The following is a 26,902-nucleotide window of genomic DNA, read 5'->3' as shown; positions in this document are numbered from 1 at the left end:
CGTTTTGGCGAAGTATGAAAAAGTTATATCATTTTAAGTTAATTCTCCAATACACCTTAAACTAGAGATTTTTTTTTAAAAGGACTTCTAATGAAGTGGCAGGAACTTTTAATAGGTATGCGCATGATTTAGCGACGGTAAAAGCGTCGAATTCAATAATTGAAACATGTACATAAAGGGTATGTGAACTCGGGCGATTATAGTATTTCTGGGCACTTTATATGAGTTTGTCAATCGATATTTTAGATAATCGGACTAAGGTGTTAAGACTTTACAGCAAAAGTTTGGAAATATAGATATATTGGTTGATTAATTGTTAAGTTAAATTCGATAACAGTCACATGAAGTACATTTATATTTGGTTCCTCCTCATAAAAATTGAACAAATTTGTTCTAAGTGGGGCTCTGCATGCAGGACGCCAGCATCTCCAATGTAGTTCATCGAGTCTGGTATTGTTATTTTGGTACTTAAAACCATTGTAAATCAAAATGTGTCCACCTCTTCTTCCATGAGTTACATATGCCATCCTTCAGTTGGGATAACTGGGAGGAAATGCCACGAGGAGGACGAATTTTGCACGATTTTAATGATTGAAGCTGATTGGATGATCTCGGTGAAGATGCAATGCATGGCTTTTTTAAGAAGTCACATGTACTACGCCCAAGAACATTTCTAAGATTTCCTTCAATTGGTCGTTGCCATCAAATTTGCATAATTGGGGGATCACTGCATACAATCTTTTTTAGGAAAAGTAAAGGGGCTCTTGATTTTCTAACAGAAATACAACCCTGAAACTTTCAGAGGATTCCGAATTACAAACTACAACAAATTCATGAATATTGTTTGAAACTTTCGCAAAGATGGTGAAGGACCCAATAAAAGCAATTGAAAACACATCAAACTCTATAATATTTTACTTGTGTTTGTACTGTTTTTTCCAAACACATCTTTGGCTGAAATATCTTACTATCTCACTTCCTCAGGACCCTCTTCTACAAGGGACTACTTGCTATCCCTAATGTACATATGATTGTTTACGTGTATCTTGTTGAGCGTCCGAAACTTTTTAGAATATTTGTTTTTAAAATTGCACCCCAATCATTGAAAAAAGTATTAAATCTCAAACGTTTCAAACTGCCCTGCCCCTGCTCCAACTACTTTATGCTTAAATTGAATTGTTTAATTGGCTCGTGATATAAAATCATTACCACTTAATAATACATGTATATCAAGTGACATGTCTATGTGTGATTGACCGTTATGAAAATTGCACGTGTACTGTATCTATATTTCGTGGATTCATGTACCCGAACAATTTATCAAAAACACGGTAGGTGTCTTTGGAGAAGCCGGCGTTGCTCATCTTTGCGGTTGAAAGTGCTGCGACCAAAGATGGCAACTCTGATCATTCTGATATGTATTTGGTAAATGGTGGCGGAACTCCAGTCCGTTGATTCAAAAGTGAGGAAATCGAAGATATGATAACAGAAATCGGGTTAATCAACAGAAATAAAAACAAACCATGGACTAGAACAGCTAATAAGGACAATAGAAACCCGCTCCGATAAATTAATAACTAGAGGCTCTCAAGAGCCTGTGTCGCTCACATGTTACTGTATTTACTGATGTCGGCCATCTTGGTTGGTAGGCGGGGTCATTAGACACTTTTTTTAAATAGATACCCTAGTAATGATTGTGGCCAAGTTATGTTAAATTTGGCCCATAGTTTTAGAATAGAAGATTTTTGTAAAAGTTACAAAAATGACGAAAAGTTGTTCAATATTGACTATAAAGGGCATTAACTCCTTAATGGGTCCTCTAACAATTTTCATCATGTTGACTTATTTGTAGATCTTACTTTGCTGAACGTTATTGCTGTTTACAGTTATATATCTCTATCTATAATAGTATTCAAGATAATAACCAAAAACTGCAAAATTTCCATAAAATAACCAATTCAGGGGCAGCAACCCAACAACAGGTTGTCCGATTTGTCTGACAATTTCAGGGCAGATAGATCTTAACCTGATCAACAATTTTACCCCATGTCTATTTTGCTCTAAATGCTTTGGTTTCAAAGATATAAGCCAAAATATACATTTTACCCCTGTGTTTCATTTTTAGCCATGGCGGCCATCTTGGTTGGATGGCCAGGTCATCGGACACATTTTTTAAACTAGATACCCCAAGGATGATTGTGGCCAAGTTTGGTTAAATTTGCCCCAGTAGTTTCAGAGGAGAAGATTTTTGTAAAAGTTTACGGACGCAGGACGACGGACGACGGACGCCAAGTGATGAGAAAAGCTCACTTGACCTTTCAGGTCAGGTGAGCTAAAAATGAAATTCCCGGACCCTTCAAACAAGAAATAGAGAATGTGTCCATGGGGGCACATATGATGCCCCTGCTTGTCTACCTTATAAAGTTATAAAGGGACATTAATGAAGAACGATACAATTGACACTACCCAATGTGTACTTGGTCTTAGTTTTGTGGTAATAAGTTATGTTTTTATACGACCGCAAACATTTTTTTGCGTCGTATAATGGTATGATGTTGTCGTTGTCTGCGTCGTCTGCGTCGTCGTCGTCGTCCGAAGACACATTTAGTTTCCGGACAATAACTTTAGTTTTAGTGAATGGATCTCTATGAATTTTTATCAGAAGGTTCAATACCACTAAAGAAAGGTTGGGGTTCATTTTTGGGGCTGTGGTCCTAATATGTTAGGAATTAGAGGCAAAAAAAAAGGGCCCAAATAAGCTTTTTTCTTGGTTTTCGCACAATAACTTTATTATAAGTGAATAGAAATACATTACACTTATACACAAGGTTAATAACCACAAAAGAAGGACAGTTAAGAATGATTTTTGAAGTTTTGGTGTCAACTATATTTAATTACAATCCAAATTCAGAGCTGTATCGAGCTTGAATGTTGTGTCCATACTTGCCCAAACTGTTCAGGGTTAGACTTCTGCGGTCGTATTAAGCTGCGCCCTGCGGAGCACCTGGTTATATTTCATAGAATTTGGTTGAGAAAAATTTACTTCAGTTAGAGAACGAAAACGAAAAATGTAGCATTTTTTTTATTTGTAAAGGGGCATCACTCTAGAACGAATACAGAGGCAAAACAAAATCAAAATTAATATGTGTTGTGTGGTAATTAGCATTTAATTTTGTACGGACAAAAGTGACTTTTGTTCACCAAAAATGAGTTAAGTTTAACAAAATTTGTATCATACTACAAATTTAAAATTTTGTCATACAAAATTATCTATCAGCGGACAAAAGTCACTTTTGTCATGACAAAATTCATTTTTGTTACACAGACTTGACTTTTGTTACCTATTTTGAAAATTGAGCGACAAAAGTCAATTTTGTGTTCAAATTAGTTTAGTTTGGTTTCTGTGAACTAATTTGCATACAAAATCGACTTTTGTTACACAAAATTGACTTTTGTGAGACAAAATTGACTTTCGTGAGACAAAATTGACTTTTGTGAGACAAAATAGACTTTTGTGAGACAAAATTTACCAAATTGACTTTGGTGAGACAAAATTGACAAAATTGACTTTTGTGAGACAAAATTGACTTTTGTGAGACAAAATTGACCAATGTGATCAACAAAATTGACAAAATTGACTTTTGTGAGACAAAATTGACCAATGTGATCAACAAAATTGACAAAATTGACTTTTGTGAGACAAAATTGACCAATGTGAGACAAAATTGACCAATGTGAGACAAAATTGACAAAATTGAATTTTGTCTCAACAAAATTGACAAAATTGAATTTTGTCTCAACAAAATTGATTTTTGTCTCAACAAAATTGATTTTTGTCTCACGAAAGTCAATTTTGTCTCACGAAAGTCAATTTTGTCTCATAAAAATCAATTTTGTTGCTACAAAACTGAATTTTGTCGTCACAAAAATGAATTTTGTCGCCACAAAATTGACTTTTGTCTCAACAAAATCGACAAAATTGGATTTTGTCTCAACAAAATTGACAAAATTGACTTTTGTCTCAACAAAATTAACAAAATTGACTTTTGTCTCAACAAAATTGACAAAATTGACTTTTGTCTCCACAAAATTAACAAAATTGACTTTTGTCTCAACAAAAATGACAAAATTGACTTTTGTCTCAACAAAAATGACAAAATTGAATTTTGTCTCACAAAATTGAATTTTGTCTCACAAAAGTCAATTTTGTCTCACAAAAGTTAATTTTGTCTCACAAAAGTTAATTTTGTCTCACAAAAGTTAATTTTGTTTCACAAAGGTCAATTTTGTCTCACAAAATTGAATCTTACCTCACACAATTGACTTTTGTGATTTAATTTCCATATCAGGTAACAAAAGTCAATTTTGTATGCAAATATGTTTATATTTGCATATGTTTATATTTGCATACCTTTTAGACAAAATTGACTTTTGTCATGACAAATATGAATTTTGTCTACAAAAATGAATTTTGTCTACACAAATGAATTTTGTCATCACAAAATTGAAGTTCTCACAAAGCAAGTATGTAGCACATAGTTTTGTAAGACAAAAATGATTTTGTTATGACAGAATTGAATTTTGTACAAAACCACAAGAGTCCCATTCGGCGCCCCGTAATATGGGGGTTTCAAAATAAAAATAATACTGAAAAATTACACCTACAGTTTTGTAAGCGCAGTTTGGGGGTGCGATCATCTACGCCAAATTGTATGGAGTATGGGGAACTTGGAAGATTTCCACTTGAACTGCAGATCAAGTTAAACATGGTATGTTTTTGGCACAAGCTAGCATCAAATGACAAACAAGAGTGCACACACTGAAATGTCTCGCCTTCTTTAATAATCCTTGATACTATCTTGATAGACCTTAATATAAAGCTTTATTACAACTGTCACATAAACTCAACATTAACCAAGAAAAGGAAACATTGATCAATCAACCATGAAAATGAGGTCAAGGTCAGATGAATCATGCCAGGCAGACATGAACAGCTAACAATTCTTCAATACAACAAATATAGTTGACTTATTGCTTATACTAGTAAATAAAGAAAATCAGACCAAAACACACAAACACTTAAAACTTAGCAATGGACCGTGAAAATGAGGCCAAAGTCAAATAAACCCAGCATAACCGACATAAAGATCATAACATATGTCCATACACAAAATATAGTTGACCTAATGCATAAAGTATTAGAAAAATAGACCAAAACTAAAAAACTTAACTTTGACCACTGAACCATAAAAATGAGGTCAAGGTCAAATGACACCTGTCAGCTAGACATGTACACCTTACAATCATTCCATACACCAATTATAGTAGACCTATTGCATATAGTATAAGAAAAACAGACCAAAACACAAAAACTTAACTATAACCACTGAACCATGAAAATGAGGTCAAGGTCAGATGACACCTGTCAGCTAGACATGTACACCTTACAATCATTCCATACACCAATTATAGTAGACCTATTGCATATAGTATAAGAAAAACAGACCAAAACACAAAAACTTAACTATAACCACTGAACCATGAAAATGAGGTCAAGGTCAGATGACACCTGCCAGTTGGACATGTACACCTTACAGTCCTTCCATACACCGAATATACTAGACCTATTGCTTATAGTATCTGAGATATGGACTTGACCACGAAAACTTAACCTTGTTCACTGATCCATGAAATGAGGTTGAGGTCAAGTGAAAACTGTCTGACAGACATGAGGACCTTGCAAGGTAAGCACATACCAAATATAGTTATCCAATTACTTATAATAAGAGATAATTTAACATTACAAAAAATCTTAACTTTTTTTTCAAGTAGTCACTGAACCTTGAAAATGAGGTCAAGGACATTGGACATGTGACTGACAGAAAGTTCGTAACATGAGGCATCTATATACAAAGTATGAAGCATCCAGGTCTTCTTCCTTCTAAAATATAAAGCTTTTAAGAAGTGAGCTAACACCGCCGCCGCCGTAGCCGCCGCCGCCGGATCACTATCCCTATGTTACAAAAGTTGCAGGCTCGACAAAAACTATCGGGTAAACTGTATAAGTTACTTTGAAGCATGATGGTTGTAATTTCAGATGGTTTAACTAGTATGTAAAATCTGTGTTTAATGACTGTGGCTTTTGTGAACTATATAATATTCCGGGGCAAGTTGATTTTAATTATATTATGATTTTAATTATATTAAAATAAATGTAAGGCAGCGTCACCAGGACCAGTTTATTCAATAATTGTTTTCTGATATAAACAACTCATCAAGGGGTGAGGGGTATTTACAATTTAAAGAAGAGTTTTGCTTAGAACCATAGCTGTACAAAGTTTCCCATCGAAACAGGAAGATGGAAAATTCCCAACGAAATGAGAGAATTTGTCCACTTTGTAAAGCTGGTCTTGGGGATGTATACCACTATATATGTAAATGTACCAATAAATATTACTTCCATGATCTGACCGAAACGGTCGTCTTGTGCCTTTGTAGTGTTTTCTAATTTGGTCAATTTTGAATTCAAACTGGTTACTAAGATAAGATAAGATAAGATAAGATAAATTCTATTTTCCTAATTAGGTCCCCAAGGGGTGGGGGTGGGCATATACAAATTACATATATAATTGATACAACATACAATATTTTACATAACATTGTAAAAATAACTATTGAAATAAAATCATACAGGTATTATTTGTTAAATAAAAAAATATTTAAGAGTTGCTACTCCGGATATGTGGCAAACTTTTTTTTTAAATTTATTTATTTACTTTTTTTTTCTCACTTGATTTTATAATATTTTGCTGGAAATGTATAAATATAAATGATTGTTTAGCTGCAACAGACACCAAGGGACGATGCTCTAGGATTGTGATCTTAAAAGCTCTAACAATCCTCCTCGTATCTGATGCAGAAAAACAAACACAAATGTACAAAGTTCATGTATATCCACAGCAAATAAAATATACTGCAGTAACATGAATTGAGAATAGTGTAGGTTTCCTTACTGCAACAGACACCAAGGGGTGGTACTCAAAGAACTGTGGTATTTACTCAGTCAGGCCTCCTCGTGTCTGAAGCAGACAAGAAAGCCACACAATTAACAATTTTTCGAAATAAATTTACATGCAGCAGTGAGAATAGACTTATCTTCTGTGTTCATAAGCCATATCAGTTTATCTCTTGTGTTAAGAGTCAAAAAGTTGGGACAACGTTTAGTAAGCTCTTGAAATAGATGATTGCGGTCATCATTAAATTTAACACATTGGAATAGAAAATGATATTCATCCTCCACATCTCCAGAGTAACAACGAGTACAAGCTCTGTCATTTAGTTTATGAACTTTTGATTTTGCCATTTGATTGGGGACTTTCCTTTTTGAATTTTCCTTGGAGTTCAGTATTTTTGTGATTTTACTTTTTAGATGAGAACCTTGATACCTTCCGGACTCAATTCTTAAGCGGTGTGATGAAATTCTGAGCTTTGTTAAGCTTCGTCTCTGTTCAAAATTCCCTATAATGGAAAGATATTTATCTCTTCCAAAAACTGATTTAAATGTAACATAAGTTCTAAGTTTACCATCTGAATGCTTTACCAATTCAGTGTTCCACAAGTCTATGAAATATGATTTTTTTTTTTCATATTAGCTTTGAAGCTATTAATTTTTGGTAATGGTAAAGATAGATGATTGATGTCTGGAATCATTTCAAGAATTGACTTCATAGAGCCATACCAAGATGGTTTTTTTAATGAGAAAGATTCTGTGATGTTACATAAGCATCTTTAAGAAGAGAAAATTTGGAATCAAGATTTTCCAAGCGATACCAGTATAAATAAAACATGGATTTAATCATATCATAATATAATGGGAATCGTCCTAGCTCGGATACAAAATTCATGGATTTTTTATGAACACCTAAAACAAGTTTACAAAATTTTATATGTAGTCGCTCACATTTTAAACTGGAATAGATTTTTTCAAATGGTAAAGTTCCATTTCTGAATCATGGGGCTTGCTGAGAATGGATTAAAAGTTCCCCATATTTCAGACCCATATATAGGAGCAATCTAATTAAATTATTGAGGGCCTCAAGGTAGATTAGCGAAAGCTAATTGAGTCACCCTCTTTAAATAAAGTCATTACAAGTTTACGTACTTACTTACTCTGATTACGTTATACTACGGGGCGCCGAATGGGACTCTTGTGGTTTTGTACAAAATTCAATTATGTCATAACAAAATCATTTTTGTCTTACAAAACTATGTGCTACAGACTTGTTTTGTGAGAACTTCAATTTTGTGATGACAAAATTCATTTGTGTAGACAAAATTCATTTTTGTAGACAAAATTCATATTTGTCATGACAAAAGTCAATTTTGTCTAAAAGGTATGCAAATATATACATATTTGCATACAAAATTGACTTTTGTTACCTGATATGGAAATTAAATCACAAAAGTCAATTGTGTGAGGTAACATTCAATTTTGTGAGACAAAATTGACTTTTGTGAGACAAAATTAACTTTTGTGAGACAAAATTGACTTTTGTGAGACAAAATTCAATTTTGTTCATTTTGTTGAGACAAAAGTCAATTTTGTCAATTTTGTTGAGACAAAAATCAATTTTGTCAATTTTGTTGAGACAAAAGTCAAATTTGTTAATTTTGTTTAGACAAAAGTCAATTTTGTCAATTTTGTTGAGACAAAAGTCAATTTTGTGACGACAAAATTCAATTTTGTTACAACAAACTGACTTTTATGAGACAAAATTTACTTTCGTGAGACAAAATTGACTTTCGTGAGACAAAAATCAATTTTGTTGAGACAAAATTCAATTTTGTCAATTTTGTTTAGACAAAATTCGATATTGACCAATTTTGTTGAGACAAAAGTCAATTTTGTCTCACATTGGTCAATTTTGTCTCACAAAAGTCAATTTTGTCAATTTTGTTGATCACATTGGTCAATTTTGTCAATTTTGTCAATTTTGTCAATTTTGTCTCACAAATGTCGATTTTGTGTAACAAAAGTCGATTTTGTGTAACAAAAGTCGATTTTGTGTAACAAAAGTCGATTGTGTATGCAAATTAGTTCACAGAAACTAAACTAAACTAATTTGAATACAAAGTTGACTTTTGTCGTCCAATTTTCAAATTAGGTAACAAAAGTCAAGTCTGTGTAACAAAAATGAATTTTGTCATGACAAAAGTGACTTTTGTCCGCTGATAGATAATTTTGTATGACAAAATTTTAAATTTGTAGTATGATACAAAGTTTGTTAAACTGAACTCATTTTTGTTGAACAAAAGTCACTTTTGTCCGTACAAAATTGAATTTTGAGTACAAAACCACAAGAGTCCCATTCGGCGCCCCGTATATACATACTATCCTTATCTCGTTCACTTTTGTGACCTTTTCTTATGTAATATTTGACCCCAGAAAGTATTTATATTGACCAATCAAAACCGTTCTAATGAATACGGTCTCAGAATCTTTTAAAGATGGCGACGCAGCTGGATGGAAAGACGATGCATAAAGCATAAAGTATAAAAGATTTATTTAAAGTCGGTTATACATATAACAATACAACATAAGCTCTGTAGAGCTTTTATCCGACATACATATAAGACAAGCACAATACATAAAACACATAAAACATGCAAAATAAATAATGTTATCAAGCACAACAACTAATTAGCACAATTAAAGCATATAAGCAAACATAAAATGCAGATAAACTAACATTCATGCAATAGCAATTATAAAGCACTAAAAGTAATCCAAGCATTAAGAACACAAATAAAAAAAAATTATGCCAAATAATTTAAAAGCCAGAGTATACATGATAAATAAATAAACTGATCTACAGCTCATTGAGATCTGCAGGAGGAACACTGACACGAACTGCCCTCCCAATTACCAACCAAACCTTTGAACTGACCCAATGGCATTTCGTCCCTCATTTTATTTGGCAGTTCGTTCCAGAGTTTGGCTCCTGCATATCTAAATGAGTGTAGCCCATGGGTAGTTGTCCATACCCTGGGAACATCTGCTATGTTGTTATTTCTAAAAGAGTAATTACATTTTTTAATTTCAATAAGTTCATGTAGATATAATGGACATTGTTTATTAATAATTTTATATACCTCTATTGCTATCATTCTAATTCTTCTAATTTCTAAGCTTGGTAATTTTGATTTAATTAATAGTTGTTCATAGGTACTACAATAGTCTTCATATATAAATCTAAGGGCACGCTCCTGTATTTTCTCTATTTTTCTGGTGTTACACTCACCACAGAAGTGCCATATTACAGGACAATAATTAAAATTTGACATTATAAATGAATAATATATAGTAAGTCTACCTAATTTTGTTAAATTTTTACCAATACGTTTAAGTACATGTAATTGTCTTGATGCCTTTTTACAAATATTGGAAATATGGGCATCAAACTTAAGTTGATAATCAATTGTTACACCCAATAATTTTACTTCTTTTTCACAATGTATAATATTACCATCTAAATTAAATGAAATGTTTTTATTTTCAGTTTTCTTGCCTATGGCTATTGCCTGAAATTTGTCAGGGTTGGCCTTCATATGATTTAGACTGAACCAATTTATTAGCTCTAAGCTTTCTTTTTCTAAAATATTTACCACAGTGTCTATATCAGAGTGTGAATATGATAAAGTATTGTCATCTGCATAATTATACAATGAACTGTTTGAAACAAAATGAAAAATGTCATTCAAGAAAATGTTAAAAAGTACAGGTCCTAATATAGAGCCTTGCGGCACACCTTTATATATATCTTTCCAGGTACTAATATCTATACCAACTTTTACACATTGTTTTCTTTTACTTAAATAGCTGTCTATTAAGCTTAAAGCTGTTTCCGATAACCCATATGCCTTTAGTTTTAAAATTAGCAAATCATGGGGAAGGCAATCAAAGGCTTTCGAGAGGTCCATCAACACAGCAGCAATATATTGACTATCATCAATAGCCTTCTTCCAATCCTCAATGATTTTCAAAAGTGCTGTCTGGCAGCCGTATCCTGCTCTAAAGGCAGACAAATATGGGTGAAATATATTTTGAAAAAAATCAACTAGCTGCTTGAAGATGGCTCTCTCGAAAAACTTTGATACAACAGGTAAAATACTGACTGGCCTATAGTTGCCAACTTCCAGTTGACTATTCTTCTTGTGAAGTGGCACCACTTGAGCCTCTTTAAGTTTGTCTGGAAATACAGAGTGCTCAATAGATTTGTTTATTAATTTTGTTATTGGTGTCACAACTGCTGGTTTTGCCAATTTCAGTATTTCAACGGATAACCCGTCTTTACCTGTAGCCTTATTTATTTACTTTGTACACGCGTCAGACTATACAATTACACGCGCCAGAATATAGATTCAGATTCAGATTCAGATTCAATAGTTTATTAAAGTCTCACCACATACATGCAAGTATAAACACAATATAAAATTTAGAATGCATGTGCCAATCTTAAAAGAACTATGAGATACTGTTATATACAATTTTAAAACAACAGAATTAAAACATAAGTTTTGTTATTTATACAAAACATAAAAGTGCAATATCACCATGCACATCCAAGGATAAAACCTGATACATGTACATAATAAAAATAACTGAAACAGTTTGATTTTTAACAGTATAAGATACTGTTTCGTCGTAATAAAATATACAATCATTGTAAAATAGTGAACACCTGTTGAAAACTCAAGATTGTCATTAATTTCCTTTAATCTTCAATAAATATGCATAAACATGATAAATATCTTTAAATGAGGCAATACACTAAATAAAATGATGAAAAATATTCACATTTTAATTATTTTTTCCTCGTTTGATTTCAGTTCTTTGTATTTCACAATGTGTGTCTGTATTTTCAGGACAATGATGCACAAATAATTCATTTTGCAAGCTTAATATATATTGTACAAAGAGAGTTTTAAAAAAGCAAATTATAAGATAAATATATTATTGTTGTAAAACACAAGGAAAAGTATTCTCATATTACAACAGGGTAAACGTTATACTGGCTGTTATACATAATAAATGATAAAATATCATATAAATAAATTGTTTTCTATCAGTATTAACTTTCTTGTTGCTAAAATTGTTTTCTTTTGCATATTCTTTTAATATTTATTTGGAATAAGTAATTTTAATTAAAAAAAAATGTTTTCTTGTCGCTTCTTGTCGCTAAAATAATTCTTGTCGCTAATTAGTGAGACCGTAAACACATATATGGTAGGATCTTGTTTATTTTAACTCTAGTTTTAATCCATTTATCAGAATGTTTGTATTACAAACATATATCAATCAGAAATGCACCGTAAGGGACGTTGTCTGATGACTTATATTTATTCGCTGAATTCATCCCTGATTGAACTCTGTATACTATAGGGGGAACCAGAACTTTTCATGCAGGGACTGCTGACTGAACTATTGGGGGCGGGGCTCAAGTCATGCTTCAGTCAGGATTCCCTATATATTCAACGAAATTTTTCCCATGAAAAAGGGGGAGGGCAGGGCACCCTGGATCTGCCTTTGAAGTACAGACACTAGGACAAATGCTGCATTTGTAGGTTGTGGTCCATTAGTATCTTTGGTTGAAGTCCAAGTTTCTAAATTCCAGACTGTACCTACATTGAACATGTATGATCAAGTTGCCATCAAAGGTAAATTCTCCAAAGTAGAGTGGGGTTGACATTTTATAACTTTAGGAAGGAAACAAAATGTTTCAGCAATGGAGCCAGTTGGGCCTTGGTTGTTTCCACCATGTACCACCTCTGCCATGTAATAAAAGGAGTTTCAGTCATACTAAAAGATTTTGTTGTATATACTATCATCTATTTACCTTTTATACATGTTATATTAACTTAGAAATAACTTTAAGGTTGCAATTGGTCATTTAGGCTTTACTGGAAAAATATAAATGCCAATGAGACAACTCTCCACAAGAGCTAAAATTACATAGAAGTTATAATCTATAGTTTCAAAATTCATTTGAAAGCCCAAGGAAATTATGAAACACTTTTTAATATATAATGAGGATACATGTATATTCTATGATTCCTCATGAACTTTTCAGATCTATATATATATATCATACCTGTCAACCTGTGACGATGAAAATGCAGGTCATGACCTGCATTGAAGAATGAAATTTCAGGTCATAACGCGTACGAACTTTTTCGAGCTGAATTTCAGTAATTAGGGGACATTTTTTTTTATAATTTAAATGAAAGTTTCCAAAACATGTTCACTTTATTAATCATTATTTCATTGCACTTTGAAAAGCTTTTGATAACTTTGTGACACTTTCTCCTCTTCTTCTGGTTAATGTAATTATTGACATTTCTACATTGTTCTATATGTATATATATTATTTCGAAAGTAGGAAAAAAAGTCACATCATCAGCTGTTCGTATTATATATATGGAAGTGTTTAACGACCTTGACTGGCTATACATCCCTCGCACGGTCGGCTCGGTGCCGGAAGGCGTTTGTTGAGCTTTAACATATTTTATGCCGTGGGTCAGGAACAGGTAGTTGAGGACGCCATATGTAGGCCGCCATCTTGGTTTTGGTGAGTTGTTTTTCTTTGTTTACTATTTTGTTGTTATTTCTTCACTGACGGCTGCTTTCAGGGCCAGTTTGGTCAGCTAGGCAGCCCGCTAGCCTCGATGATGGAGTACTGGTAGATGAATCGTGGACGTAGTTCTAAAGATGACAGGAAGCGTTATCAGGACCAAAGCCGTGAGGCAGTTACATGCAGGTCGTATCACCCAATACCTAGGATACAGCCCTCGGACGTTAATCGGCATAAAACTCCCCATGATACAATGGTTTTGGAGTGCATGTTAACGCGGGTACGCCAACTACTACGTCTATCTGTACGGCTTGGATTGGTTTCTGTCAATTTAAGTAGTAAGTCGTTGATCATCTAACTGTAAACCCTCATCGCAGATAGCGGGTAAAGGAGAGCTGGCCCAGCACGTCCGTTCAGCTGTAATGACTGAGACGTGAATGGATTGAATCGATTGGATTGAATGATTGAATGGATATGTGTTCTTATTATCTTTCATAATTAGAGTATAGTAAAATAAAGTTAAACAGTTAAAGGAAGTATAGATGAAAAAAATAATTTTCAACTTTTTTTTTATAATTGTATTAAGGTATAAATTTAATGAAAAGTTATATTTCAATATGTATTTAAATTCTATTTGTAGTAGATTTCATATTTTTTACCCCAAAAAAACGTAAATACATGTATAAGGAACAATTTTGAATGGTGACAAAAAAGGGGAAGTAACTCAGTTGAAAAATGTTTGTAAAACGTGACAACAGTGAAATTTATTAACGACCTAAAGCTAAGGTAATTGGTGTTAATTAACAGTGTGTTTTACACCAAAGCTGTCAAGTGAAGCCATGCACTTGATGGGTTACTTAATTTGACAGTCTACACAGCTGGCTGAACTCCTGTTGATGGAAGAATTACGAATTTGCCGGTATTTCAAAGAAAATCACTTATGAAATCATTCTCTAGGGTCAGAAATCCAGGTGAAAACGGGTCATTTTCGGAATTCCCGGGTTATTCAGTGAGCCGGCGGGTGTCCCGGGTGATCCCTTAGAATTGTGAAAATCTCGGGTCACACCCGCAAAATACGGGTCAGTTGACAGACTGTATGATATATTTATTTGAGAAAACAATATCATAGGTAAAAACCTAATACCATAAACAGCTTATTGTACAACTTGTTATGCTGTGGCCAGAAATTTTTGTCTGTCATACAAAGTCAACAATATGAATTACAAATGTTGGGATGATAATCAGCTTTTGAACAAATTATTTATGGACATTTACAAATATAAATGAAACACAATCAATGACAATTATATGGGATTAATGAAGACCAATCATAAAACTGTTCAATTTCAGGTTAGTGTCTGATCAAACAGTAGTTTGGACTCCAGTCTGAAAAACCCTTGAACCTGACGAGGGCCAAACAAATAACACTGCTTAGGGAACTCTTCAAACACCCAGACAGCATGGACAGTGAAACAGAAAAAGCCACTACAAGCATCTGAAGATAAAACTGAGAATGGCACTGCAGATCTAGGTTGTGAACTAGGTCTAAGAGTTTTAACATGCAGATCTTAGCCTATGGTACATGTAATTATTATAATGTATGATATAATTTCTGTATAATAATTTAAATTTATGATCATGATGATAAAGACAAAAAAGTATCCGGATAGATTTTTAGTTTATTGTCTATATTTATTTCATTTATATTTAAAGTTTGCTCTCAAATACATTTTAGATATACCAAAAAATGATGTTTCACAATATAACTGTCATTTTCATTAATGATATATTGAATTAAATACATTTTCTGTCTTTTTTTGTTTTACAGAATTCTGTCAAAAATTATGATTAGTTTGATGTGCAGAAAACATGGAAAATAAACTCGACCATAAATCATTCTCAAGATGGTTATTTCATACATGTCAAGTGAAATGATATTCGCGTGTAATACACGCTTTTTCGGCTGAATGATGCTGGATCATCATTGTCCTGAGGTATGGAATGAAATAAAATTGTTATATTGCTGCTGGTCTGTTTTAGTCTTCAATAGGATTAAGGTATGTTATATAAAAAAGAAGATGTGGTATGATTGCCAATGAGACAACTCTCCACAAGAGACCAAAATGACACAGAAATTAAGAACTATAGGTCACAGTACCGCCTTTAACAATGAGCAAAGCCCATGTATACATGGTATATATATATATATATATATATATATATATATATATATATATATATATATATATATATAATGTCTAAAAATAGCAACAATCAACATTCAATCTAATTAAGCGTGGATCAGTTTGTGAAAATAAACTGATACAGTTACTGAATTAAAATTATATAAATGTCTAAGAATATAACTAAAACACACTAATTGATACATTAAAAAGTTCTATTAGATGTTAAATAGAAATACGCAATATTTCGCTAAACAAATTAGCTTCATCAGGCGTGTGCATCTCTCAAGGTGAAATCGGATGCATGACAGAAAAATATTTTTGTAGCTTAATCTATACAAGATTTGAGGGATGGGTGTAACATATTAATTCGGTCATAAAATATGTTTGTAGCTACAACTACATAAAGTTGGAATAAAAGTTTAACACATTTATAGATGTTCGATTAATTGTATGAATTTTTATAAATTAATTTGTATGATTTCAAGATAACTATGGTTTTGATTTGCTTTGAAATCTTTTTTCGTCTCTCTCATTGAGTCCATCAGGTTCAAGAGTTCGTAACTGGTGCATCCAAAATCTCTCTCTTTTTTGTCTTCCTTGTGTATCCCAATTTTGATTTTTCTCAATGATTTGAAATGTGATGTTTTCAAAATCATGTCCTGCTCTTAAAAGGTGTCTTGTAATTGGGCAGTTCCTTTCTTTTGTATAAAATGACCGATGGTTATTTAGTCGGATGTTAAATGGGGTTTCTGTTTCACCAACATATTGTAATTTGCAAGTTCCACACGTTAGAACATAAATGCAATTTTGCGTTTTGCAATTTGATGTTATAAATATGTTGTAATTTTTCTTTGTGACTGTGCTGATGAACTGGGTTTCTATATTGGCGACTTTGCAGCACTTACAATTGCCCCTTCCGCATTGTTTATAACCTCCGATTGTTGATATCTCCCGTTTAGATACTTTGGATGATACTAGAATATCTTTGAGGTTTTTTGGTCTGCGGTAAGCCATAACGGGAGGTGATGGAAAAATCTCGCTTAAGGAAGGATCATTTTCAATAAGACGCCAGTGTTTGTGGACAATTGATGAAATATTTGTCAGATGAGGATGAAGCTAACAACAAACGGGATTTTATTTGTCTGGGCCGTCTTTTCTTTGTATTCAAGTAGGTTTGTTCGTTCTTTTTCGTTTGCTTTTCCGAAAGCTTCTGAAATACTTTTGTTCTTATAACCTCTTGATTTGAGTTGCTGTCGAATTCGTGGATTACCATCTCAGACCACATGTTAGAACAATGCTGTTGAATTCGTGGATTCAATTATCAATTAGTGTGTTTTAGTTATATTCTTAGACATTTATATATATATATATATATATATATATATATATATATATCATGTACTAGTATATAATACTTTCCAATATTATCTAAAGAAAGTTCCCAAACATGTAATTATTATTTGTTAAGTCATTTGTAATTATATGATGTTACATGGCCATACATAACAAATTTTCAAATCGTACACGAGTATTTACTACACTGAAGAATAGGTCCATCCAATGAAATGATCTGAAAAATAATCATTGTTATACATTCATACATCATTACAAGGAGAAAGTACCTATATATGTTTATATATTCCAGACCATATAAAAAGTATTTGGATTGTACGTGTAAGAGCTTGACCATACATGTATTTAAAACATATGGGTTTATTTTAGACAAATATTTATCAAAAAACAATTAGATGAATAAAGTGGAAAACATTACATCAATTGAAATTGAATAATTCTGTATTTAGTTGTCTGTTTCAATCTTATTTTAGCATTCTCGCCCTTGCTGGCACAAGGAACATCAGATTTCTTACAATTCATGTTTTGTTCATGCCTGTTCCTTTGCATTTGCATCCAATGCTTGTTTTGCGGCAGCATGCAATGATTATCCTTTTGTTTTACAAAGGGCATTTTCAATTTTGTATGTCAAAAGTTCTATTGCACTCATAACATAACAATATGCCAAATAATAGTTTGTATAAAATTGCATGCATCACAGTAATAAAGCTACCTTTTTCATTCTTTGCTTATTTGTCGACACTTTTTAATTTAATATTATTTTTCATTGATTTTTTTAACAGATTTTTATATAATTAATGTCCAGTTTCTTCTGTGATATACTGTACAGGAGATTCACCTTTAAATAGTTAAAAGTTAAAACATTAAGTTTTTATTTCAATTACAATTGAACTTTTTATATTACAGCTAATTTCCTAAAGCATGTAGAGCAAGACTTCAGTTAGCTTGCTTGCTTTGTTTTTATATTGCACAATCATTAGGATAACACCCAATTAAAATCAAATATTATATATACAGGTTAAACTATGCCTAAATATGTTGTTTAAAGATGCCAATCTTATTAAAAAATCTTGTATAAACAATTATACAAACAAAGCAAGCAAGCCAAAAAAAGTTTTGCTTTACATGCATTAGGAAATTAGCTGTAATTTAAGATTTCAGTTATGTTGATCTGTGATATACATGTCAAGGTATTGAATAAACTTGACCAACTTCTTATAATCTGGCAGACCATAAGGGTATATTCAGACCATATGCGTATTTTGAAAAAGTATGTATATGGACCGGGCCTAATTCTTTATTATTCATGTTATTATTTAAATGGTATATATTTATATATAAGAGTGGGAAATTTAGATATTTGTACAACAGAATAGTGGATGAGGTTCATCCTACGTTTGATTTAGCAAGAATTTGGATTGATCGTTTGTAAACGACAATTCATAGTAATGAGGGAAATTTCTGTTGATTTTATTTGATTTTATTTGACTTTTTGATATTTTTTGTTGTTATTTGTTTGTGAATCCTATTGAAGTGTCCTGAATTTTGGTCATTGCTTTTATTTTTATTCCTTTTTTTTTTAGGTTGAGCTACTATTTAAAGGGGCCGACATGTAGGATACTATCAATAAAGTTTATCAAAAACAATTTCTACACCTGATGAAAATAAATCTTAACAAACACTTGTATTTGTTTAGTAGAAAAACATAGGATATTTGGTATTTATCCATGACACGAAATCGGTACAAGTACAGCAAATCAAAAACAACACAAAAGCAAGGGAACAGTGCTTTTATTGCTGTTCTTCATCTCAAAGTCACAGTATAATAATAATAATAGTAATACTAATAATTCTTTATTTAAAGAGGGTTACACAGTTAGCTATAACACTAATATTCCCTGAGGCCCGCATGAAATGCAATGAAATATAAAAAACAATTACAAAATAATCAAACAAACATACACATAAGAAAAATCCAATCAGAAATTTTTATGAAATATACAATTTTCAAAACAGGTAAAAATAACAAATTCATATAGTATTGGCAACATTCAAATAAGCACAACAATATTTGAAGTTTGACTAAGTGTGTGAAAATTGTTTTGCATATATACAATTACACAGCTTCTTAATGTTCCAAGTAATTTTTTAAATCTTTTTTGAATGAGCTTGTACTTGAGGTGAATTTTTTCAGGGATATTGGTAAGTTATTCAATAAACTGTTATCACAGAGATATGTCTCTCTTTTTGGTAAATTCAATAATGCAAATGTTGAAATTAAAATAGCAACACTTTAACATTTAAGATTTGCAAATATTCAGTCAGTGAACCATGACTGAAGGTACATGGCTAAACCATCTCCATTGAAATGAGATGTGCCAATGCTAATGCAACGTAAACCAAATACCATTGACTTATCATAAGTTGTTCCCTTTAAACAAATCTAAACACAAACTAATACATGTAAACTAAGCAAAATTTTAAAGTCAATAAACCATAACTGAGGGTGCGGGGTCAAATAATCTTCAGGGTAATGAGATGTGCCAATGCTAATACAACTGCATACCAAATATCATTGACCTACCACTAGAGGTTCCCTATAAAACGTCCAAATCACAAACTGATACATGAAAACTAAATTAAGCAAAAGTTTCAAAGTCAATAGACCATGACTGAGGGGGCGGGGCCAAATAATCTCAATGGAAATGAGATATGCTAATACTAATACAACTGCATGCATACCCATTATCATTAACTTACAACTAGTGCTTCCCAATAAACTGACCTAATCACAAACTAATACATGAAAACTAAGCAAAAGTTTCAAAGTCAATAGACCATAACTGAGATGGCGGGGCCAAATAATCTCTTTGCTAATGAGATGTGCCAATACTGATACAACTGCATATCCAATATCTTTGACTTACCACTTGTGGTTCACCATAACCTAGACCTAATCACAAACTAATACAATGTTGACGTCGTCGTCGCCGACGCCGGAAACAGCATACCTATGTCTCGCTTTTTGACTCCGTCAAGCGAGACATTAAAATAGATCCTGAGTATGTAAAAGATTTCTTATACAGCTGTGTTTGGCCTTTGGAAATTGCAATTTTTTGCAAGACGCATTCCTCATACAATATTGGTTTATTTCTGGCATTTCTTTAAATTTTTCAGTGAGATATACAGGGGCTTCATTCTTAAGGCATGTGTGCATCAAAGAGATTTATGGTATAAGATTCTGTTCTCTATTGTCATCCACCCAAGCTGTTTAAACAAAGGTGCTGATGATCAAAGTGGATCAGCATCTAAAATTAGTTTTACCACCCTTTTCTGCAATTTTATTATTCTGACTGGCTCATTTTTAGCACAACCACTCCAATTATTACAACAATAATCTATCAGTGGGAGAATATAACCATTATAAAATAATTTTCTTGAATCAATATTTAGAAATTTCTTGATCTTAGACAGTAAATGAAGTCTAAATGATATTGATGAAAAGAAATTAACATGATCTGTCCATGACAGACAAGAGTCAATTCTAACACCTAAAAGTTTTTCAATTCATGATTTTTGAAGAATATTATTTTCAATAGTTAAAACTGTTTCTGCTTGATTTAAACTCAGCCTTTGTCTTAAACCTTCAACCATCCATTTCGTTTTATCCGAATTTATGAACATGTTATTTTCATGACACTATTTTCAACACATTGGAGATCATCTTGTACTTTTAATTACATATCAGCAATACTCTTTCCTGATGTATGCATAATTGTGTCATCAGCATACAAGTCTGTGTTGCATTTTTTTTATGTGTAATGGAAGGTCATTTATGTACAAAACAAACAAAATGGGACCAAGTATTGAGCCCGTGGAATACCGAAATTTATAAACTTTTTATCAGAATACTGATTACTTAATATGTGGACTTGCTGTGTTCTTTCTTTCAAATATGAAATAAAATTGAAGTTTTTTACTTAAAATTTCATGATCAACAACATCAAAAGCTTTTTTAAAATTCAGAAGAACTGTCAAATTGATATTTCCATTATTCATTTCATGTAGCCATTTATCAATGATGTTAATGAGGGCAGTTTGACATGAATGGTTTGGTCTAAAAACAGACTGGGAAGGGTGTAAAACTTGAAACTTTGTCATATAATTATACAGATGTTTAGATACATGTCTCCCTATTAATTTTGATAATGTTGGCGGAACAGATATTTGTCTGTAATTGCTAGCTACCTTTTTTTCACCAGATTTGAAAATTGGAGCTACCTTGGCATTTTTTTTTTAAACAGATGGATAAATACCAGTATCAATCATTCGATTAAAAATATATGTTAAGGTAGATGCTATGAAAGGAGTACTCAGTTTTAATTTTTTTTTACCTATATTTTAAGAACCAGAAGATGTCTTAACATCTAGTTTGATTATTTCATCAAATAGTTGTGAAACTTTTGAAGTTGATGAATTTATTGTGCTTTTTAAATTTTTCATTTGTACATAGTTTGTCAGAGTATTAAAATTTGAGTTGCTTGGTGCTCTGCTATGCCCTTTCAACACACACACACACACACATTTCTTAAATCATCTAAAATTAAGAATTTCATCCACGGTTTTAAATTGTGTTTTATTTTATTTCATTATGCGGGCTTTAAAAATATAGTTAAATTGAATAATTTTTCTAAAAGTTTCAAATGCTTAAGATCAGATAACGTGTTCGCCTCTTTTTATAAATAGTGTTTCAACGATTTTACCTGTTTGTTCTTTCTTTGTTTCGTCGTACTATATGTTATAGAATGGTCACTGATTCAAACGTCAATGACACCTACACTATATGTTATAGAATGGTCACTGATTCCGACTTCAATGACACCTACACTATATGTTATAGAATGGTCACTGATTCTAACGTCAATGACACCTACACTATATGTTATAGAATGGTCACTGATTCCGACTTCAATGACACCTACACTATATGTTATAGAATGGTCACTGATTCAAACGTCAATGACACCTACACTATATGTTATAGAATGGTCACTGATTCAAACTTCAATGACACCTACTTGGCTAGTTTTATCACGAATATTAGAATGGCCACGGATTCCAACTTCAATGACACCTACTTGGCTAGTTTTATCACAAATATTAGAATGACCACTGATTCCAACTTCAATGACACCTCCTTGTCTAGACCATGTTATTCTCGTAGCTTCGTTTATAACCGTTTTAGGGAAACATATTTATTGATTGATTGATTTGTGTTAAACGCCATTTTCAGCACCATTCTCTTATTTCATGGCGGTCTATTTTTATTGGTGGAGGAAGCCGGAGTGCCCAGAGAAATTCACCGACCTTCGGTAGGAAAACTAACAATCCTAGTCAATTAAGATTTGAGTCGAGCTTACCTGCCATGAGTAGGATTAGAACTCACAACCTTAGTGTTGACAGGCTAGGGATACAGCAGTTCGATTAAATAAAAATTCTTAAGGGTTCTGCGGAATCCAGTGTTTCGCCTACTTTTGCTGTTAATCACAGGCTCAACAAAAATGAGGAAAAAAATCAATAAAATTATTCTTGTTGATACTATCTTTTGATCGTAAAAAGCTTGTCAAAGTTTGATAAAAATCCAAGATAGTTTAAGAATCTAATAAATGTTTTAAAAACTTTAACTGCAGACTGTATGTAATGTTAACTGGAAGAAAAACTAAGTCCATTTAAAAGTAAAAAACAGATCCACAGGTACAAAATTTTAACAAAATTTTCTTCTACAAACTAGCTTTTGATCATTAAAAAGCTTCTGTCCAAGTTTGGTACAAATCCAAAAATGGTATAGTTTCCTGGCAGAAAATCTAAGTCCATTTAAAAGTAAAATACTGAAAAAATTGAAATTTATTTTTAAAAATTGTACTTCTGGATACTATGTTATGATCATAAACAAGCTTCTGTCCAAGTTTGGTAGAAATCCAGTGCAGTTTAAGAAAGTTATTAAAATTTCAAAAACTTTAACCACAGAGTGAATGTAATGTTTCCCCGGCAAAAAAAACTAAGTCCATTTATAAGTAAAATACTGAAAAAATGAAATTTTATTTTTACAAAATTTACTTCTGGATACTATTATATGATCATAAACAAGCTTCTGTCCAAGTTTGGTAGAAATCCAGTACAGTTTAAGAAAGTTATTAAAATTTTAAAAACTTTAACCACAGAGTGAATATTTGTGGACGCCGCCGACGAAGCCGACGGAATGTAGGATTGCTATGTCTCGCTTTTTCGACTAAAGTCGAAGGCTCGACAAAAATCATGTTCAAGCAGAAAGTGGAAAGATCCTAAAGGGATACCATGAGTCGAAAATAGACTGACTACTGGCAAAAAACGAAAAAGACTGACGACAAACAACAGTATACAGAACACAACACAGGACAAATAAAAACTGAGCAACACAAACCAAACAAACAAACGGGGTTGAGATATTTATACGGTGTTTACATGATATCCTATAAGAATAAATTTGTTCAAAGGATACTAATGTTCACATAGATCGGATTTAAATTCACCTGCTTTATAAACAATATAACCATAAAAATTAGGATGTGATTTCCAGGTTTTTTTTAAACTTGTCAATACCCATCTGGTTGCTATAAGAAACACTGACGATGACGAAGATGACGATGCATAAGCTTTTATTTGTTATAGTTCCTTATATATTATTGGTATCGTTGAATGGAAAGTTAGCCATGATATTATTCTATAGTGTATTCTGAATTGCCAACAATGTATATGTTACATGTTTAGAAATTGTGAGCAAATATTTTTTTTTTAGTGGCGTAAGATGTAGGTTTAGAAAAGGAAAAAAAACAAGATAGCACTCGTATAAATGTCTAGCCTGCTTTAATTTTCTGACCATGACTGAATTTATATTGAAAGTCTTATAGAAAAGGCTTTACAACAAATATCACATACAATCAACATTAGCAATGATCCATGTAAATGAGGTCAGGGCAATTACACCTAGCTATCATTACTTTTTTTAATTCGAGCTTCACTGATGAGTCTTTTGTAGACGAAACGCGCGTCTGGCGTATATAAAAAATTTAGTCCTGGTATTTATGATGAGTTTATTTACTATAACAGACCAAACTTTTATTACAAAATTTCCTCTTTAGTCCATTTTTGTCGAGCCTTCGACTTTAGTCGAAAAAGCGAGACTAAGCGATCCTACATTCCGTCGTCGTCGGCGGCGGCGTCAACAAATATTCACTCTGTGGTTAAAGTTTTTGAAATTTTAATAACTTTCTTAAACTATACTGGATTTCTACCAAACTTGGACAGAAGCTTGTTTATGATCATAAGATAGTATCCAGAAGTAAATTTTGTAAAATTAAAATTCCATTTTTTCCGTATTTTACTTATAAATGGACTTAGTTTTTTCTGCAGGGAAACATAACATTCACTCTGCTGTTAAAGTTTTTAGAATTTTAATAACTTTCTTAAACTATCCTGTGTTTGTACCAAACTTGGACAGAAGCTTGTTTATGATCATAAGATAGTATCCAGAAGTAAATTTTGTAAAAAAATAAATTCATTTTTTCTGTATTTTACTTTTAAATGGACTTAGTTTTTCTGCGGGGTAACATTACATTCACTCTGTGGTTAAAGTTTTTAAAATTTTGATAACTTTCTTAAACTATCCTGGGTTTGCACCAAACTTGGACAGAAGCTTATTTATGATCATAATATAGTATCCAGAAGTAAATTTCGTAAAAAGATAACTCCATTTTTTCTGTATTTTACTTTTAAATGGACTTAGATTTTCTTCCAGTTAACATTACATTCAGTCTGCAGTTAAAGTTTTCAAAACATTTATTAGATTCATCAACTATCCTAGATTTTTACCAAACTTGGACAGAAGCTTCTTACAATCATAAGATAGTATCAATAGGAATATTGTTTTTGATTTTTTTCCTCATTTTTGTTGAGCCTGCAATTTACAGCAAAAGTAGGCGAGACACTGGGTTCCGCGGAACCCTTACAATTTTTTTCATCTTAACAATGCCTTAATAAAAGAGAGGCGATATTCAAACTCATAAGTCAAAGACAGACAATGTCATGGCAAAGTAAGACATAGACAGACAATGTCATGGCAAAGTAAGACAAAGACAGACAATGTCATGGCAAAGTAAGACAAAGACAGACAATATCATAACAAAGTAAGACAAAGACAGACAATATCATGGCAAAGTAAGACAAAGACAAAACGCCCACCTAATGTCTAAGGTGTTGGATCAGATAACACCCACCTAATGTATAAGGTGTTGGGTTAGATAACTCCCACCTAATGTCTAAGATGTCGGGTCAGATAACTCCCACCTAATGTCTAAGGTGTCGGGTCAGATAACACCCACCTAATGTCTCAGGTGTCGGGTCAGATAACACCCACCTAATGTCTAAGGTGTCGAGTCATATAACTCCCACCTAATGTCTAAGGTGTCGGGTCATTTAACTCCCACCTAATGTCTAAGGTGTCGGGTCAGATAACACCCACCTGATGTCTAAGGTGTCGGGTCAGGAAACTCCCACCTAATGTCTAAGGTGTCGGGTCAGATAACACCCACCTAATGTCTAAGGTGTCGGGTCGTTTAACTCCCACCTAATGTCTAAGGTTTCGGGTCAGATAACTCCCACCTAATGTCTAAGGTGTCGGGTCAGATAACACCCACCTAATGTCTAAGGTGTCGGGTCAGATAACACCCACCTAATGTCTAAGGTGTCGGGTCAGATTTGGTCATATCATTGGAGCTACACAATATCCAATATACAGAATAGATTCTGTATTTTATAAAGCAAATCACATAGAGACCTTGCCTAACTTGTTGAACATAGTTTGATGAAAGTCTGTATATCTATTTTATTATTCCTTCAATAGTTAAATCATACACGCATGTATATGCATAGATAATTGTAAGAAATAATTGATTTTATGATGTAATTTCACCTGGTAAATAGTAATATTGACCGACTATTTTTTTAAATTTAAATATATGAAAATAAACTAAATATAAAGACTAGGGTACCTGATGAGGATAAAACCTAAACCGAAACACCAGGTGAAATTACATCATAAAATCAATTATTTAGAAAAATAGATACCTGCCTACATAGTTTGGTTCAAAACGAAACAAATAGTAATATTGACCGACTATTTTTAAAAATTTAAATATATGAAAATAAACTAAATATGCATTTATTGAAGAGATAATGAGATCTTACATTGATTGTGTAGCTATATATACTGTTACAAAAATAGAAGATTTTGTCTTAGTGATAATATTGAGATGTTTGGATTAATTAAGAACTCGTTCTTATTTCAACATCTCTGTGGATTTATGCTGTTAAAAGATAATTGTGTCTTAGGAATAGTATTGAGATATTTGGATTGGTTAAGGACTGGTTTTTATTTAAACGAAATTGAATACTAGACCTCTATACACAAATTTAAATTAGGTATATAAAAATTATTCGAACACCACGTATATAGATCTATATAATATATATGGAATTATTTTTGTACATGATATGTAATGACATATACGTTATAATACAGACAGACATATTTTCTTTTACCCTGATACCGCGCATTGATTATTTCTAAGTGATGGACTATTGGGTTGTGGGACCAATTGGCTGTCGGAACAATGGGCCGTTGGACTACTGAGCTGT

General features: G+C 32.4%; 1 protein-coding gene across 1 annotated transcript in view; it reads right to left on the bottom strand.

Moving 5' to 3' along the window:
- The window catches only part of LOC143054844 (cyclic GMP-AMP synthase-like receptor 2), a 109,718-nt gene that overhangs the window by 35,966 nt on the left and 46,850 nt on the right, over positions 1-26,902 (bottom strand). The window lies entirely within an intron of this gene.

The sequence above is a fragment of the Mytilus galloprovincialis genome, chromosome 12, assembly GCF_965363235.1.
Source record: "Mytilus galloprovincialis chromosome 12, xbMytGall1.hap1.1, whole genome shotgun sequence".
In the NCBI taxonomy this organism is placed as follows: domain Eukaryota; kingdom Metazoa; phylum Mollusca; class Bivalvia; order Mytilida; family Mytilidae; genus Mytilus; species Mytilus galloprovincialis.
The sequence above is the reverse complement of the archived record's forward strand: the minus strand, read 5'-3'. Positions and strand labels throughout refer to the sequence as shown.